The sequence below is a fragment of the Zingiber officinale genome, chromosome 6A (genome assembly GCF_018446385.1).
Source record: "Zingiber officinale cultivar Zhangliang chromosome 6A, Zo_v1.1, whole genome shotgun sequence".
Lineage (NCBI taxonomy): Eukaryota > Viridiplantae > Streptophyta > Magnoliopsida > Zingiberales > Zingiberaceae > Zingiber > Zingiber officinale.
In genome coordinates, this window is record NC_055997.1 from 93,581,777 (window position 1) to 93,599,614 (window position 17,838).

At 38.0% G+C, this 17,838-nt stretch overlaps 1 pseudogene; it reads right to left on the reverse strand.

Annotated features, from left to right (window-relative positions):
* Positions 1–14,362: 14,362 nt before the first annotated feature.
* LOC121995055 lies at positions 14,363–17,103 on the reverse strand (annotated as a pseudogene).
* Between the last annotated feature and the right edge of the window lie 735 nt (positions 17,104–17,838).

Here is a 17,838-nt window from a genome sequence, read left to right on the forward strand (position 1 = left end):
ATTTGACCAATGTGATTCTTTATTTCAAAATAAATGTGTACAAAAGCTAAACTTTTAAGTATACACTCCAACAATCTCCCACTTATACTAAAAGTCTAAACTACCATATCTGTTGCCATACATCTGATTCCCATCCCCTCCACATGCCGATCAAAAGCTTTCGCCGGAAGGGCCTTAATGAAAGGATCTGCCAGGTTATCTGCTGATGCTATCTTGGCGACGACAACTTCTCCTCGCTTGACGATGTCTCTACACTTGCGCTCTATATGTTTACTTGCCTTATGGGCTCGTGGTTCCTTCGAGTTTGCAACTTCTCCACTATTATCACAATAAATTGTGACGATCTTGGGCAAACCAGGAATCACATCTAAGTCCATTAGAAAGTTCCTAAGCCATACAGCTTCTTTGGTTGCCTCAGGGGCCACATACCGACTTCCATGGTTGAGTTTGAGACGCATTCGCTTAACACCTCCATGCAATGGCTCCACCTAAAGTAAACACATAGCTTGATGTAGACTTCATCGTTGTCCCTTTCTCGATTGGAAGTCCGAACTGTAACCCATGTGAGTAAATCGTCTTGTAAACTAGTATATAATCTCTAGTCCTTCTCGGGTACTTTAATATATGCTTTATCGCAATCCAATGTCCTTGTCGAGGGTTACTTATATGCTAACCATGCCCACAGCAAAACAGATATCGTGTCTCATACACAACATTGCATACATAAGGCTTCCTACAAGCATAAGGAACCGCCTTCATGTCCTCAATCTCCTTTGATGTTTTGGAGACATCTCTTTAGATAAGGCTACTCCATGCCTAAAAGGTAAGAAACCTTTTTGGAGTTTTGCATGCTAAACGAGCAAGGATTATATAAAGCTTGAGATAGGCACAACATTCTTTTCTTGCGATCCCTTATAACTTTGATCCCAAGGATGTGTGCACATTCTCCTAAGTCCTTCATATCAAATTGTTTGGACAACAATATCCTTACGTCTGATAATACCTTGACATTGTTGCCAATTAACAAAATAGCGTCTACGTATAGTACAAGAAATACCACCATGTTTCAGTTACATTTCTTCAAGACTCATCCGGACACTGAATAAATCCATATGACTGGATTACTTCATTAAACCGGATGTTCCAAGATCTTGAAGCTTGCTTCAGTCCATAAATGGACCGATTAAGCTTGCACACTAGATGCTCTTTGCCCTTTTCAATGAACCCTTCTGGTTGCTTCATATGGATGTTTTCTTCAAGACTTCAATTAAGGAAAGTTGTCTTGACATCCATTTGCCAAATCTCATAATCCAAATGAGCGGCAATGGATAAGAGTATCCGGATAGACTTAAGCATAGCTACCGGCGAAAATGTCTCCTCATAATCGATTCCCTCTTTCTGAGTGTACCCCTTCGCAACAAGCCTTGCTTTGAAGGTTTCTACCTTCCCATCTGTCCCTCTTTTCCTTTTATAGATCCACTTGCATCCAATGGCTTTTACACCATCAGGTGGTTCTATAAGCTCTCAGACCTTATTAGAATACATAGATTCTATTTTAGAATTCATTGCCTTTTGCCAAGATACTGCATCTATATCTTGGAGTGCTTCATCATATGTCCGGGGATCTGGTTTATGTTTGCCTGAGATCAAGTCCGAAAACTCACCCAAAAACATGAATCTCTCGGGCTGCCTTACAACCCTCCCACTACGACGAGGCACCGTCTGTGGTTGTGTATCATGTGTGACACGTGTTGCAGTCTCTTGTGGTACTTCATCTTGTACTGTTGGTACTGAAGTAGACGTGTCCTCTCTAAGTTCTTCTAGAACAATTTTACTACTGGGCTTGTGATCCATTATATAGTCTTCTTTTAAAAACTGGGCATTGGTGCTAACAATGACCTTCTGGTCTTTAGGACTATAAAATAAATCGCCTTTCGTTCCTCTGGGATACCCCATAAACATACGAACTTCTGTACGAGATTCTAACTTATCAGCATCTTGTTTCAGCACATGTGCTGGACTACCCCAAATCCGAATATGTCTTAGACTGAGCTTTCATCCATTCCATAATTCTGTGGGAGTAGAAGATACTGATTTAGAAGGTACTAAGTTCAGAATGTACGCTGCTGTTTCCAGAGCGTATCCCCAAAACGAATTTGGTAATTCTGAATAACTCATCATCGATATAACCATCTCCATAAGAGTCCTATTCCTTCGTTCTGGCACACCATTCTATTGGGGTGTACCAGGTGCGGATAATTGAGATTGAATCCCAGCCTCTGATAAGTAATTCCTAAACTCTCCTAAGAGGTATTCGCCACCACGATCAGACCGTAGTGTCTTGATACTTTTACCTAGACGTTTCTCCACATCAGCCTTGTAGTCTTTGAACTTATCAAAGCACTCAGACTTGCAGCGCATTAGGTAAATGTATCCATATCTTGAATAATCGTCTATAAAAGAGACAAAATATTCAAAGCCACCTCTAGCCTGGAAAGACATAGGATCACACAAATCAGAATGAACCAATTCTAACGCTTCTTTGGCTCTATACCCCTTGGCCTTAAAAAGTCTCTTGGTCATCTTACCTTCCAAGCAGGATTCACACGTTGGAAAGTTTTCCAACTCTAATGGACCCAAGAGTCCATCGACTACAAGCCTTTGAATCCTACTTAAGTTAATATGACCAAGCCTTAGATGCCAAAGATGTGTTTGGTTCATTTCCGAAGGTTCTTTTCTCTTATTAGAGTTAGAAGATGTGTTATTAATTTTCATATTTTGCTTTGTGGGAGAAATTGGATTTAAAGTATATAAATTGTCAACCAATGCACCAGAACAGATAATCACTTTATTTCTCTTTATAACCACATTGTTACTAAAGGAAACTGAATATCCATCCAAATACAGTTTAGAAACTGAAATTAAATTCTTTCTAAAACTGGGTACATAAAGACAATTCCTTAAAACCAATTTCCTATTCCTATCAAATGATAAGTAGACGTCTCCCACTGCAACAGCCGCCACCTTAGTAGCATTGCCCATGTAGACAGTTATCTCTCTATCAAATAGTCGACGGGTTTCCTGGAACCCCTGCAAAGAATTGCAGACATGATCAGTGGCTCCCGTATCTACACACCAGGTGCTGGTAGATAACACCGCTAAACATGTTTCAACTACTAGAGTATGAGATATACCTTTATTGTTCTGTTTCATACGAAGACAGTCCGCCTTCCAATGTCCAGTCTGCTTGCAAATAAAGCACTTGCCCTTCGGCTTCTTTATTCTAGCTTTTTGTCCTGCACCTTGAGGTTTATTCACCTTCTTTACTGAGCCATTTTGTTTCTTCTTCTTCTTGCCTTTCGGCTTAGAAGTAGAACCATTTTCAGCATAGTGAATTTGAGAATGTTGACGAAACAACCCTTCGGCTGCCTGAAGTTCTGTCAGAACTTCCACCAATGAATACATCCTTTTATTCATATTATAGTTCAGGCGAAAATGCTCAAAACTTCTGGGCAGCGTTTGGAGGATGATATCGACCTGGGTTTCCCCATCAATTTCCCCTCCAAGAACTTGTATTTCGTTTAAGTAAGCCATCATCTTGAGAATATGATCCCTCACGGGAGTCCCCTCAGTCATGGTGGCTGTCATCAGTTTTCTCATTGCCTCTTGCCTAGCAGCCCGATTCTGATGTCCGAAGAGTTCCTTGAGATTGTTCATTATATCATAGGCTGTTGGTAAGTCCTGATGCTGATATTGCAATACATTTGACATCAAAGCCAAGATGTAACACCGCGCCATCTCATCAGCTTTTACCCATTTACTATGATGTTGAATCTCCTCTGGGGTAGAATCATTGCTAGGTGTTTCTGGGCATTCCTCTGACAGTACAAACTTATAGCCCTCAGCAGTTAAAACAATGTCCAGGTTTCTTTTCCAATCTATATAGTTGGGACCAGTAAGTCTGTTTTCTTTTAGAATAATGGCCAGTGGGTTGAAAGTCATCCTAAGAATCACAAAATAAATTTTGGTCATAACTCTAAATTTAGAATAATATTGATTCCTCAAACAATACTATTTTAAATTAACCAACACCTTAAAATACCGTGAATTTTGTATGCCACGATAGTGTGGACGTATACAAATTCAACATTTGTAAAAGGAGGGTCTATCCCATTAATTTTATTATCTTGTCAACCTAACTTTTTGACAAATAAAATTAATAGTTGGTTTCCTTCGGTCACACAAATAATAGCAGTGACTCCGATGGGGAGGATACTATTAGACGCGCCTAAGTGTATACCATTACTTGACACTAAGTCCATTAATAAGATTGTGCCCCTTCCGATGGGGAAGATCACACGCTCCTAATTAATTTCCTATAGTCATCCGAAATGGAAGTTTGGTCTAGTGATCCGTAAACAAACTCATCCGATATGGAGGAAGGCACTCAGAGCCAACGAGCAAGTTTGTTTGCATCACTTACAAACCAGTAATGGAGACCGTGGAATTCACTAAAATAAATTCCTCTCCCACTTAGTTATTTAAAGTGAGGAATTTTGATGATGCTAGCCTACTAAACATGTACACTAAAATTCACACACAGCACAATACAAAAGCAATAAATAGAAAAACTAATTTTCAACTATTATGGCTTTTATCTATTGTTGTCCTCCGTGTGTCATCATCCCTAGCTGCTGCCATCTTTGGCCACCGCCACCGGGTCTAGTTGTCGCATCCATCTTGCTCCTTGTTTCGCTGCGCCACTCTGATCCTCAAAAGGTTCCACGCCTTGCAAGATTCGATCCGCGACATAAATAGAATTTTACATTTTTCGATCCTATATTCCTTGAAGGAATGTACATGTAAACTAGATCGAACATAAAATAAAATTTACATCCATCGATCCTATATTCCATAAAAGGAATGTACATGTATCTAGATCAAAAAATAAAATCCTAATAAAACTAAATACAGCTCCTGCTGTATTTTATAATACAATCATGCACACATAATAAATGCCCTTGACATGTCCAAGGGTCCAACACACACATAATAACTAAAAGCCATAATAGTTGGATCCTGCATCCACAAATTTAGCACATCCTACTATTAACCTGCCTAATTTATGTATGTCATGTGCATAATTAAACTAATACCAAATACACAGAGGCAAAACCCTAGCTCTGATACCAATTGTTGGTTGCTACTCGGAAAACCCAATGGCTCCACTGTACAAAAATTTTGTACGTGATCTGAACCTTTTCTAGCTACCATGTGTTCTTTTAAGTTAAACTTGTATCTCCTGCGGAACTTAACACGTTTGATTCCAAGTTTAACTTATATGTTCTTTTAGGTTTAGATTTGGATCTCCTGCGGAACTTAACACGTTTGATCCAAATCACCTAGGTTATAAATTCAATTAAATATTAGTTTCCAAAATTGGCTTCCAGTGCTGCATGGCGAGGCACTTGGCCTTCTTGGATATAGGAGCAACCACCACCGACTAGACAAAGCCTTTTAAGGAAAGTTAATATTTGATTTCTTTATATAACTCTAGGTTAACCAAAAGGAACAATCAAATCACAAGGAAAAAAGAAAAAGAACACAACATCGAACTTAAATTCGAAAAACAAGAATCGAATGCCTCTTGTATTTGGTATTTATACAAAGAAAAATTATCTAGTATGATGCGGAAATTAAATACTAGTTATACCTCTTCCTTGTATGCTAAAAACCTCGAGATCTTCTGTCGTATCCCTCGCCTCCTCTTAGACGTCGTGTGGGCGACGATCCTCTAAGACGAACACCACCCGGAAAGCTTCTCCTCCTTCTCTAGAATTCGGCCACCACCACCACAAAGGAGCAAAAGAGAGCAAAGGGAAGAGAGGGAGAGGGGTCGGCCACTTGATGATCTCCAAAAACACAATATCAATTGTTATGTTTTTCAAGGCCTCCCCTTCCCCCTTTTTTATATTAATTTCCCAACGGAAAATTATGGAAAGAGTTTTATAAAAAATTAGACTCATTCCTATTTCCTTTTAATTTTTTCTTTTTCTTTCCTTTTAATTAATCAATCCTAAATTGATTTATTAATTAAACAACTATTTGTTGATGTTTAATTATTTGACCGGCCCCTTGCTTGGGCACCAAGCAAGGTGGCCGACCACTTATTAAAAGGGAAAGAAAAGAAAATTTTTTTTATAAAATTTTAAAAGAAGAAAACTTCTAATAAAATTTTACAAACTCTCTTTTTTTTCTAATGTGGATATTAAAAGGAAAGTTTTAAAATTTAAAACCAAGTTTTAAAATTTAAAACATCTCTAATAATATTTCTTTTTAAAAGAAAGTTTTATAAATTTTACAACTCTCTTTTAAAACCTTGTGGCCTAATTTAAATTAGGAAAATTTTATAAATTTTTAAAATCTCTCTTTTTACAAATTGTAAATATCTGAGGAAATTTAAAAATTCAAAAACAACCTTCCTAGTTTAAATATTGCGGCCGACCCCCTTGCCCAAGGCAAGGGCCGACCACTTCTAGAGAATATGTGGCCGGCCATTGCTTGGTCACCAAGCAATGAACCGACCCCTTCTTGGACACCAAGATAGGCTTTTCTTTGGATGTACTCGAGGCTTTATTGAGGCTACAACAGGGACCTAGAGGAGAAATTAGTTTTGGCCTTCCGATGAGCTTGAGTATCCGGTGCTCGCCCCGAACACACAACTCAAGTTCATCGATAATAACTCATTCCACTAGAGAGTTATTACCGCACTACCGCACCAATCCCAAATTACATTATGGGCTCCTTCTTATCATGAGTGTGTTAGTCTCCCTGTGTTTAAGACTACGAATGTCCACTAATTAAGTGAGTTACTGACAACTCATTTATTTAATATCTAGTTCCAAGAGTAGTACCACCCAACTTTATTGTCATGTTGGACTAGGTCCACCTACAGGGTTTAACATGGCAATCCTTATGAGCTCCTCTTGGGGACATTCTCAACTAGATAACTAGGACACAGATTCCTTCTATAATCAACAACATATACTATAAGTAATATCATTTCCCAACTTATCAGGCATATTAATTTATCGAGCTAAACCTCACCCTTTGATAAGTCAAAGAAATAAATATTAAATATACATATTTGTTATTATATTAGGATTAAGAACACACACTTCCATAATAATTAAGGTCTAGTTCTTTTACTAAGTCAGTATAAAAAGAACTTACCTAAATGATCATACTCAATACACTTAAAGTGTATCAGTGTAATTTATTAGTCAAGATAAACTAATACTTAATTACACTACGTCTATTCTGATGGTTTGTTCCTTTCCATCTTAGTCGTGAGCAACTGTTTATAATTTATAGAGAACCGACAACATGATCTTTTAAGTGTGACTCCACACTCCATGTTATCTACTATATAAATTAATTGAACAATTACATTTAATAAATAAATGTAAACATTTGACCAATATGATTCTTTATTTCAAAATAAATGTGTACAAAAGCTAAACTTTTAAGTATACACTCCAACAATATTATGCTCATCTCAAAACGATAAGATCATACATGTAAAATGCATAATCATAAATCAAGACAAGTTTATGAATATTAACTTTCTTATGACATTTAGAGGAAAAGACATCAGTTAGCAAGTTTCACAAGACTTGGCTCTATTAATGTCCACGTCGAGTTGTCTTCAAGATTACTTTGCAAGTCATAAGTTGCCTATCTGCTTGTATTAGCCATATCAAGGAGACAACGCAAGATAAGAGAGGGCCTGCAGCACCAAGAGAAACTGACAACAGAAGATTGAGCCGGCGACAAAAAGAGGAACTGTGTCAGAAAGATTAGCTGAAGACACATGCAGGAAGCTGACAGCACACGAAGGAACCGATAGCATACGAAAGGTCCGACCAAACCTTTTGGCCAACAACACAAGGAGGTTGGCTGAAGAAGAAGCCGGTGGCACCAAAGGGACATCAACCCATGGAGGTTGGTAGCACAATAGGAATAAGAGAGGAGGAATAATAAAACTCTTAACCTCTGGCTCGATAGAGAGGTCTTTTATATCTTTTATAAAGGCTTGAGGTTCAATCCCAAGCCTAAGCACACATCACACATGTTTCAATTTGCTTGTAAGAAGCGTGAACATAAAACCCAAACTCATGTCACATAGATAGGCTCAACTTGCCTACAAGAGTGTGACCCATTAGTGCTTCCGCCACAACATATACTTTTCATATTTACCTTTCACCTGGTCTGACCAGACTTAATCTCTTTCTTTTTAAGAATCTTATTGTTTAACTTGTTTTTAATTTTTAAGACATACTCATAGTGCGTGTGACACAATTGGTTTTCAGTTATTTTGGTCGTTCATAATTAACGATTAATTATAAATCGATCATGAGCGACACTTAGTTATACATCATGATCCCTAATTGACTGAAAAATCAAAGTTGACTTTGTTGGTTCAGTGGAGGCTGACAAGAGGGGGGTGAATTGCCTGCAATAAAAATAAACCCTCCTCAAAGCTTTCAACTAAAAAATAAAAGCAACAAGAATAATAAAAATGCATAGCAGAAACAAATAGAAAGAATAGACTCAGCTATTTGACTTGGTTACAACCGAGACGGTTGTTAATCTAAGACGGTTGAAGAGGCGCGCTAAAAGAGTCTCCTTCTTTGAAGGCGGAGAAGCCTTTTACACTTTAAGAGTACAGAGGTTGCTTTAGAAATGAATTACACTGATGATTGCTTGAGTTGATTGATTGAATTGATTGTACGGACCAGTGCTATATTTATAGTACTGGTCGGGGCACCCCGAAGGGGTTCCGGGCTCCCTGGGGGGATAAAATTTTATTCCCCAATGATCAGATCACATTTGACTCGATCTTGGTCAAAATTCGGGTCCGGGCGCCTGGAATGGTTCCGGGTACCCGGACCAGGAAAGTCAACTGGAGGTCTTCTGTTTCGTTTCAGCTCGTCTCGGTCCGGATCTCTTCTCTCTGGCTCTGTTTGCTTGGGTGATTTCGGCCAACCGGAATAGGGTTCACCCGAACTCAATTCCCGACCTTCTCCTCGAGTAGCCTTCCTTCCTGACTTTACGTCCCTTGAACGCCGCACACGTTCTTCACGCCCACCGGTGTACTCTTCCGCAGCTTTCTCGTCCTTCGGACGCACCGAGCTCGTCAGCTCCCTTCCCGTGCTGTCCTTCTCGCTATCTGTGTCTTCCGCTCGACTTCCTGCGCTCCTAAGCTCCTACACACTTAGACACAGGGATCAGACAAAACAGGACCTAACCTAAACTTGGTTAATCACATCAAAACAACCACGGGGTCCAACAATCTCTCCCTTTTTAATGTGCATCAACCCAATTTTAAGTTAGGGTAAAACAAACAAATAGTAATTTACTAAACTAACATTTTTGGCACAAAAATTGCAATAATAAAATTTGCAACATAAGTTAGAAATTTTTTTTAATTATCCTAACTTCCCCTATATCCTAACTCCCCCTAAACTTGTTACTTAATTCTCCCCCTTTGATCACAGCAAAAATGGGGTAAAGACAGTTCTTTAAGTCATTTCAAAGATCCAAAGATTTTCTAAGTCATTTTTAAAAGAAATGCTAAGTTCATTTTAAAAGTAATTTCAAAACGTTTTCTAAGTCGAAAATATTACTAAGTTAGGGGGGGGGGGAATCTAAATTAAGAAGTAATTTAACTGAGAAAAAACTTTTGTAATATTTTTTTCCAGAAATATTTTTCAAGTGTAAATAAAATAATTTCTAATTTCCTAAATCGATTTAAACTAAAAAAAAATTCCTAAGTATTTTTCAAAATTCATGTGCAGAAAAAAATATTTAAGTAACCTTTTAAAGCATTGTTTTATTCTAATTTTAATGTTTTTATCAGAAAGTTAATTAGGCCTTCTTGGTTATTGGAGTAACAACTACCTCCTTAGACAAAGCTTCATAAAGAAATTCATTGTTTAATTTACTCGCTATAAGCTCTAACTTATATAGTTCTAATTTAGTAAAGATTTTGGAATCCAGTATAGATTCCTTCCTACTGGGTTACTCAAAAATTTAGGGGGAACATAATTTCTGGGAACTTTCCTAAGTTGTCCCTGATGTTTTCTAATATACCAGTTTAATTTTCCATAAATTCTTAATTTTGATTTCAGAAATTTATTTATGCATGCATCATGATTTTTCAATTTTTCAATTTTTCAATTTCAACTTTTAATTTTTAATTTTCTAATTTTAAATTATCATACATTTCTAGTGGGCATGCTTTTGCTAAGTTCAATTTTAATTAAGTATTTTCTTTTTCTAATTTAGCTAAGTCTTTAGAAAGAGCTATAATAAATTGAAATGACTGTTTAGGATTTAGTGCACGTACCTCACTTACCTTACTTGGTGAGGCCCCCCCTTCATCGTAGCTTTCCTCTTCTAATGATCCTCCCCCTTCATCTATGCTCATCTCTGTGTCCGAGTCATCTTCAAAGAGATGATTGGCCACCAGTGCTAGTCCCGAGAAAGCTTCGGCTTCTGACTCGGAGGATGAAGAATCGTCCCATGTAGCCTTCAGGCTCTTGCGTGTAGAGGACGTCAATTTTTGAGGCTTCTCCTTGTTCTTTTTCTTCAGGTTGGGGTAGTCATCCTTGATGTGCCCTTCCTCGTTGCAATTATAGCATCGGACTGTCCTTCTGTTGTATTGATGCTTCCTCGACTGCGATTTAAATTTGTTAGTTTTAAGAAATTTACTGAAACGCCTTACCAATAGCGCCGCTTCGGTTTCGTCAATCGATGCTTCGGAGTCGAGATCATCCTTTTTGGCTTGTAGGGCAATGTTGAGGTTCGACTTCTCTACTGGTTTCTCTGCAAGTCAAGACTCGTGAAGTTCGAAAGTTGAAAATAGATTTTCTAAACTACTTACCTCAAAATCCTTAGAGATGTAGTACGCATTTACTAAGGACGCCCATTCAGGGGTTCTAGGGAAGGAGTTGAGCGCGTATCTGATGGAATCTCGGTTAGTTACCGATTCGCCGTGATTCGTTAGTTGCGTAATTAGCTCCTTGATTCTCGCTTGGAGTTGCGCTACCTTCTCGCCAGTGTTCATCCGGAGATTCATTAGTTGTGTCCGAAGGATGTCACGCCTCGCTAGCTTTACTTCCGAGGTACCTTCGTGGAGCTCTAGGAATTTTTCCCGGAGGTCTTTTGCAGAGTCGTAGCTTCTGATCCGGCTTACCTCCTGGGGCGGCAGAATGCTGAGCAGGTGGAATTCTGCTTTTCCGTTGGCTACGAAATCGGCCTGCTCCCTCTTCATCCAGTTGTACTCTTCTTTGTCTTTTGGCTCTTCATATCCATATTTCATTATTAATAATATATCAAATTCTGTTTTGAATAATACCTCCATTTTTCGCTTCCATGTAGCGAAATCTCCATCGAACTTTGGGGGATGAATATTTGCTCCGGCCATCATTTTGATCATCGTGCTTCAGTCGGCGGTTAGTCCTTCTGAGGCTGTTGGGCTCTGATACCACTTGTTGGTTCAGCGGAGGCCGACAAGAGGGGGGTGAATTGCTTGCAATAAAAATAAACCCTCCTCAAGGCTTTCAACTCAAAAATAAAAGCAACAAGAATAATAAAAATGAATAGCAGAAACAAACAGAAAGAATAGACTCAGCTATTTGACTTGGTTACAACCAAGACGGTTGTTAATCCAATGCGGTTGAAAAGGCGCGCTAAAAGAGTCTCCTTTTTTGAAGGCGGAGAAGCCTTTTACACTTTGAGAGCACAGATGTTGCTTTAGAAATGAATTACACTGATGATTGCTTGAGTTGATTGATTGTACGGACCAGTGCTATATTTATAGTACTGGTCGGGGCTCCCCGAAGGGGTTCCGAGCGCCCTGGGGGGGATAAAATTTTATCCCCCAATGATAAAATCTAGTTTGACGCGATCTTGGTCAAAATCCAGGTCCGGGCGCTCGGAATGGTTCCGGGCACCCGGACCAGGAATGTCAATTGGGTTGACTTTTCATTCAGGTCTTCTGCTCCGTTTCAGCTCGTCTCGGTCCGGGTCTCTTCTGCTCCGGCTCCGTTTGCTTGGGTGATTTCGGCCAACTGGAATAGGGCTCACCCGAACCCAATTCCCGGCCTTCTCCTCGAGCAGCCTTCATTCCCGGCTTTACGTCCCTCGAACGCCGTGCACGTTCTTCACGCCCACCGGTGTACTCTTCCGCAGCTTTCTCGTCCTTCGGACGCACCGAGCTCGTCAGCTCCCTTCTCGTGTCGTCCTTCTCGCTAGCTGCGTCTTCAGCTCGACTTCCTGCGCTCCTAAGCTCCTGCACACTTAGACACAGGGATCAGACAAAACATGACCAAACCTAAACTTGGTTGATCACATCAAAACAACGACGGGGCCCAACAGATTTTAGAACATATTCTAAACCCTTTAATAATTACAGTTATCAATGTGTCTCTTCCTTTCACTCATCTTATATTTATTTGATTCAGGACATAGTTTATGTGTCAGTCCTCGTTAGGCTGATTATGTCACATCTAGTCCAATTTATAGTTTCTTGTCTTGAGGATTCAAATTATTCAAAAACATATGTCCAAGAAGATCTTCTACTTGACATGTTTGCTTTGATCAAAGACTTACAATCCCGACAAAAAGCCATAAGATATAGGTCTCCTTATGGAAGGTGTGGTTAATCCTCTTTTGTCTATTCAAACACCTTTAGACATATTAACTTATACCCAATCATCCCAGACCTATACCTCATAGGAGTTGTTTATCGTGATCATCTATCAATGATTTTGATATGTATTTACCGTGAGTTGTTTATTGCGGGCTAGATAGATATTTTTACTGGATCTATTCACTTTCTTGGGCTTTTTTTACAAAATCCCAACTATAAACAAATTTGGGACATTTTTACCGTGAGTCATTTGATGTTGATTATATAGATCATTCTTAGTGGATCTCTTCACCAAAATATACATTCTTACCAAAGTGCATATGCTCTCACTCCTCCATACCTCACAATTTCCTCTCTCCAATATGATGTATGCTCTCGATCCTCACTTGCTCAAAATATAAACACTCATAATAGATGTTTGTTCAGCTCTAAAATGATGCTTAATCCAAAGTTGACAAGATGCTTCCTGAAGACTACTCCATCCAAACCAGCCCTCTCCTCTAGTCTCTACATCAGAATCTGCATGTATCAGGAGAGATTGCATGTAATTGAAGAGGTATATCTTGCTTGACGTATCATAGTCCACCTCGGGGTAGTATTGTAATATATCAAAAACATAGTTAAGGATTTAAAATAATTAAAGGTTGATATAATTAAATTATTTTAAGTAAAATAAATATATTGGTCGGATAATATATTAGGAAATAAGATTTTATAGAATTTTATGTATTTTTTTTCAGAATTTAAATGAGTTATTTTAAGTTTTAAGAGATATAAATGGGCAATAGAAAAATCTGTTTAGAAATACCCAATTAAAGGAGGAGTTGATTGAGTATATAAGATAAGGCTTGTTAATCAAACCCTAAGTCTCCTATACGCCACTATTCACCTTCGGTGCTGCTCCTCTTTATGCATGGGTGATGTATTGCGGTCGCCGCCGCGCACATTGACCGAGATCCTCATCTTCGGCGCCTTGCACCCAGTCGGCCTCTCCTCCCTCAATGTTGGCTAGAGCAGAGGCCCAGCCAACTCGTCCACTGGTCGTGCCACGAGAACGACCAGTGTTGTTCCTCCATCGATGTGAGCAAGCCGAAGCCGATGACATTTTCCCTTTTCCCCACTATGAGTAGATTGCTAACGCTGCTCCTCGACGGTTTCCTCGCACGCACCTGGCACTATTCTGCTGCTCGTTCGACCTAGCTTCACCACTGTTAACGAGCCACCACTACCTCACACTTGCACATACCGACCATGTTGGAAAAAAACTATTGGAGAAGAAATAAAAGGAAAATATGGGAGACAATAATATGGAGGAGGAGGAGAATCTCTACGTGATACCTAAGGTCAGAGGTAGAATATCACACACATACTAGGGCATCCATAATATGGTCCGGTGACGATGCCTTGCATCATGAAGATTCAGACTCAAATCCTAGTACATCAATGAGTTCTTAACCCAAACCTAAATTTCTATTTGCCAAACCCTGAGCAGGTGTCTTTGTTTGATTACACACATTAATTACTAGGCAAGAATAGGTGACTCCTAGAGGAAAAGATGTTCCAGTATAGGTTAATACCCACAACTGAATTTGACTATTTACATTTGAAATTTATCACGTGATTATGTATAAAAACAGCCTAAAATCAGTACAAAGTAATTATCGCAAATGTAGGAGTGGTAAAAGATGCAACATTTTGCAAAATAGATCCAGCTATCTGTTCCAATTTTCAAACACAGTGAAAGTCGAGACCCCAAGTTAGTTAGGTATACCAAGGACAAGATATGAAGATCTAACTAATAACTAAATTTGGAGTCTATTGAAGGATGCAATAAGTCAAGAGGTTACGTGCAATAAGTCAAGTTAGACAGGTATACCAAGGATGCAATAAGTCTATTGAAAAAGGGAATTACCACAAGTTATGCCTTGAGTGCATAAATATTTGAACAAATTCCAAAAATATTTATTTAATATAAACTTCATTTTTACCTTGGGATTATTTGGAGCATGAGTAGATGTGGATGAACGTAGACCACTATTAGCATCACATGGAGATAACAAAGCTGCCAAAGACTCCATGTCTACTCTTGAGGCATTTTGATTTAACATGGTCCTTAGAAGAAGTTGAAATTTTTGCTCCATTGCCACCATCTCTTTACTATGTTTCACCTCCATCTCTTCATGTTTTGCTTCTATCTCGTGCACCTTATCAGTTAAATGTTTGACTTCATTAGCATGCCTTTTCTCAATTTCTGCTATTTCTTCATTTCTTTTTAAGAGTGTAGGTGTTGTAGTTCTTCCATAGCATCGCACTCTCCCTGGCTTCTCTTTGCCAAATACAGTCTTAAAAGCCTCAGTAGAAGGTACACTAGAATTTTTCAATCAAGTCTTGAAGTTTTGTCTAGCAATTGTATAAGTAATGTTAATTGTGATAGTGAATAATTACATTTGACATGTAAAGCGTAGAGAAACACTTACAATTGCATTATTTGTTTCTTGATCTAGTTGTTTTCCTTTCTTACTCTGTCGAGTTTCAATGAACATTTAGCTTGAGTTGGAGACTCTTTATCCTCCTTGCTTGCACTCTGCATGAAGAAAACAATGATTTAAGCACTAAATTTAGGCCAATTTAAATGTATGCTTATAACAAATAGAATAGAATACCAATCTCTCCTTTATACAAGCAAAACTTATAGGCCCTGCACGGTGTCTCCATTTTTGTTGAGCAATATTTTTAGCATTTTGATCACTTATTTCCTAAATTCATCAATGAAAAATGAATTTTATCAAACATGAAAAATATAATATAAAATATTACTTAATTATAAAAATATGTATCTTACTTGAATGGTTTCAAGTCTCCAATAATCCATCAACACTCTAAAGTGTGCTTCTGGTATGTCTTGAGGACGATTTTTCAGCCGCTCGCGCATGGTTGTATACTCGGTGAAATGATTTTTCTTAATCCAACATTTTATCGCCTCCAAGCATCATTTATAATACCATACACAACCTTCTCCCCTTTTTCTGGAATGATGTATTTTTGCTGCCAAGAAAAGTAATGCAGTTATAAAGATCTAATTTATAAAATTACTAAAACACACATGTAGTAGAAACGCAAAAGTAAAAAAAGTTGATACATTGATATAATTCCATATGTGTTGTTTGTTTCGTATAGCTTTCCAATTTGTGTAAGTAAGAGGACACAAATCTGCACTTCTTGCTATTGTTCCCAAGAAACTACTAAGTTGAGAAACTGTCTTCTGGTCTGGTCCAATGGGTTCTCCTTCTTTATTCAAGATGATTTCTTGTCTATCATTTATTGATCGTTCATGAACTTTTTTACACAATGTCTTTCCCCGTTTTCTCTTCGATGTTGCCCCTAATTAACATTACGAATAAACAAGAAATTTCATATTTTCATAATGTCTAAAATAAGCAAAGACACTTAAAACACAAATGAGTTAAAATCAAAAGTTGATATCCCCTTAAACTAGAAAAAATGTTACCTTCGGTTGTTTTGTCATTAGTATCCTCATCTTCTTCATTTTCAAAGTTGATATCCCCTTCAACATCTTGTTCTATGTCATTTTCTTCACTCTCTTCATCTTCTAATTCCTCTTCTTCAAGTTGATCCCTATGGTTATTAATATATTTTTCAAGTGATATAGCAGGACACTTTGAAGTAGCCTTTGGCTTCTTAGAGGCTGGTTGTTCTTCCGTAGATCCTTGACCATGATCTCCTATTGTATTTCTCAGTTGTCTCTTCAAATTATTTGGACAAAATCTATCATTTTGGTCATCAATCTTCTTAGATGATTCAGGTTGGACTAAAAATGCATGGTTATCAAGGTCTTTTTGACTTGGAATGTAAGTAGATCCTCCAACTTCGACTTCACTTCCAGTGGCTAAGGATTGCCTCATCTGGTCTTTCTTTTTGTGGTGTGTTTGAGTAGATCTTCCTACTTGGACTGCACTTCCAATGGCTAATAGCTTCTTCCTCTGTTCTTGCTTTCCATGTTGCATCAAAGTAGATCTTACTTCTAACTTTTCTTGCTGCATTCTAACTTCTTGAACTGCACTTGTAGTGCTTAATGGTTGCTTGCTTTGGTCTTTCTTTTGATGTTGTATTTGAGTATTTCTAGCTTCTTGGACTACACTTGCAACACTAGAATTTTTCCTTGGCTCTTGATTTGAAGTAGATTCTTTGTTTTTCTTTATATTTTTGGCACCTTCTTGAATTGCACTTGTAGTGGTCAATGGCTGCTTCCTTTGGTCTTTCTTTTGATGTTGTATTTGAGTATTTCTAGCTTCTTGGACTTCACTTCCAGCCGTAGAATTTTTCCTTGGCTCTTGATTTGAAGTAGATTCTTTGTTTTTCTTCATATTTTTGGCACCTTCTTGAATTGCACTTGTAGTGGTCAATGGCTGCTTCCTTTGGTCTTTCTTTTGATGTTGTATTTGAGTATTTCTAGCTTCTTGGACTGCACTTCCAGCCGTAGAATTTTTCCTTGGCTCTTGCTTTGAAGTAGATTCTTTGTTTTCTTCATATTCTTGGCACCTTCTACTTTTACTTTATACAGTTTGAGCAATTCAGCACTGGACTTAACTTGAAATTGACGAGGTTCAATATCAATTCTCCTGTTCATTTTTCTAAAAAAGGAAAAAAAACAAAAAGCACATAAAATGATTAAAACAATAACATAACAAGTGAGACAATGTATGAAACATTAAGAACAAAAGCACTGGAATTAAGAACAAATTTATGTAAACAAAGAGACTGGTGATACTATAAGATAAATAATATACTGAAGGATCAAATTGTCTCCAGAGAACTTAGGGAAATGAGACTAAGGAAAACAACTAGTGAGCCAACCAAGGAAGCATCTCTATACTGAAGGATCAAATTGTCTTTATATAGAAGGATCATGCCTTGAGCATACAAGTACGATATAAGAAGAAACAAAATTGTCATACCCTTCTGATCATTTCATACGCAGTACGGATATTGTCATTGTGATATAAAACAAAATTCATGTGCATTTGTATGTTTTATGTAACGTGGAAAAAGAAATCATCTCTGTGAGTGAAGGATCATGTCTTAAAGTAATAAAGAAAAGT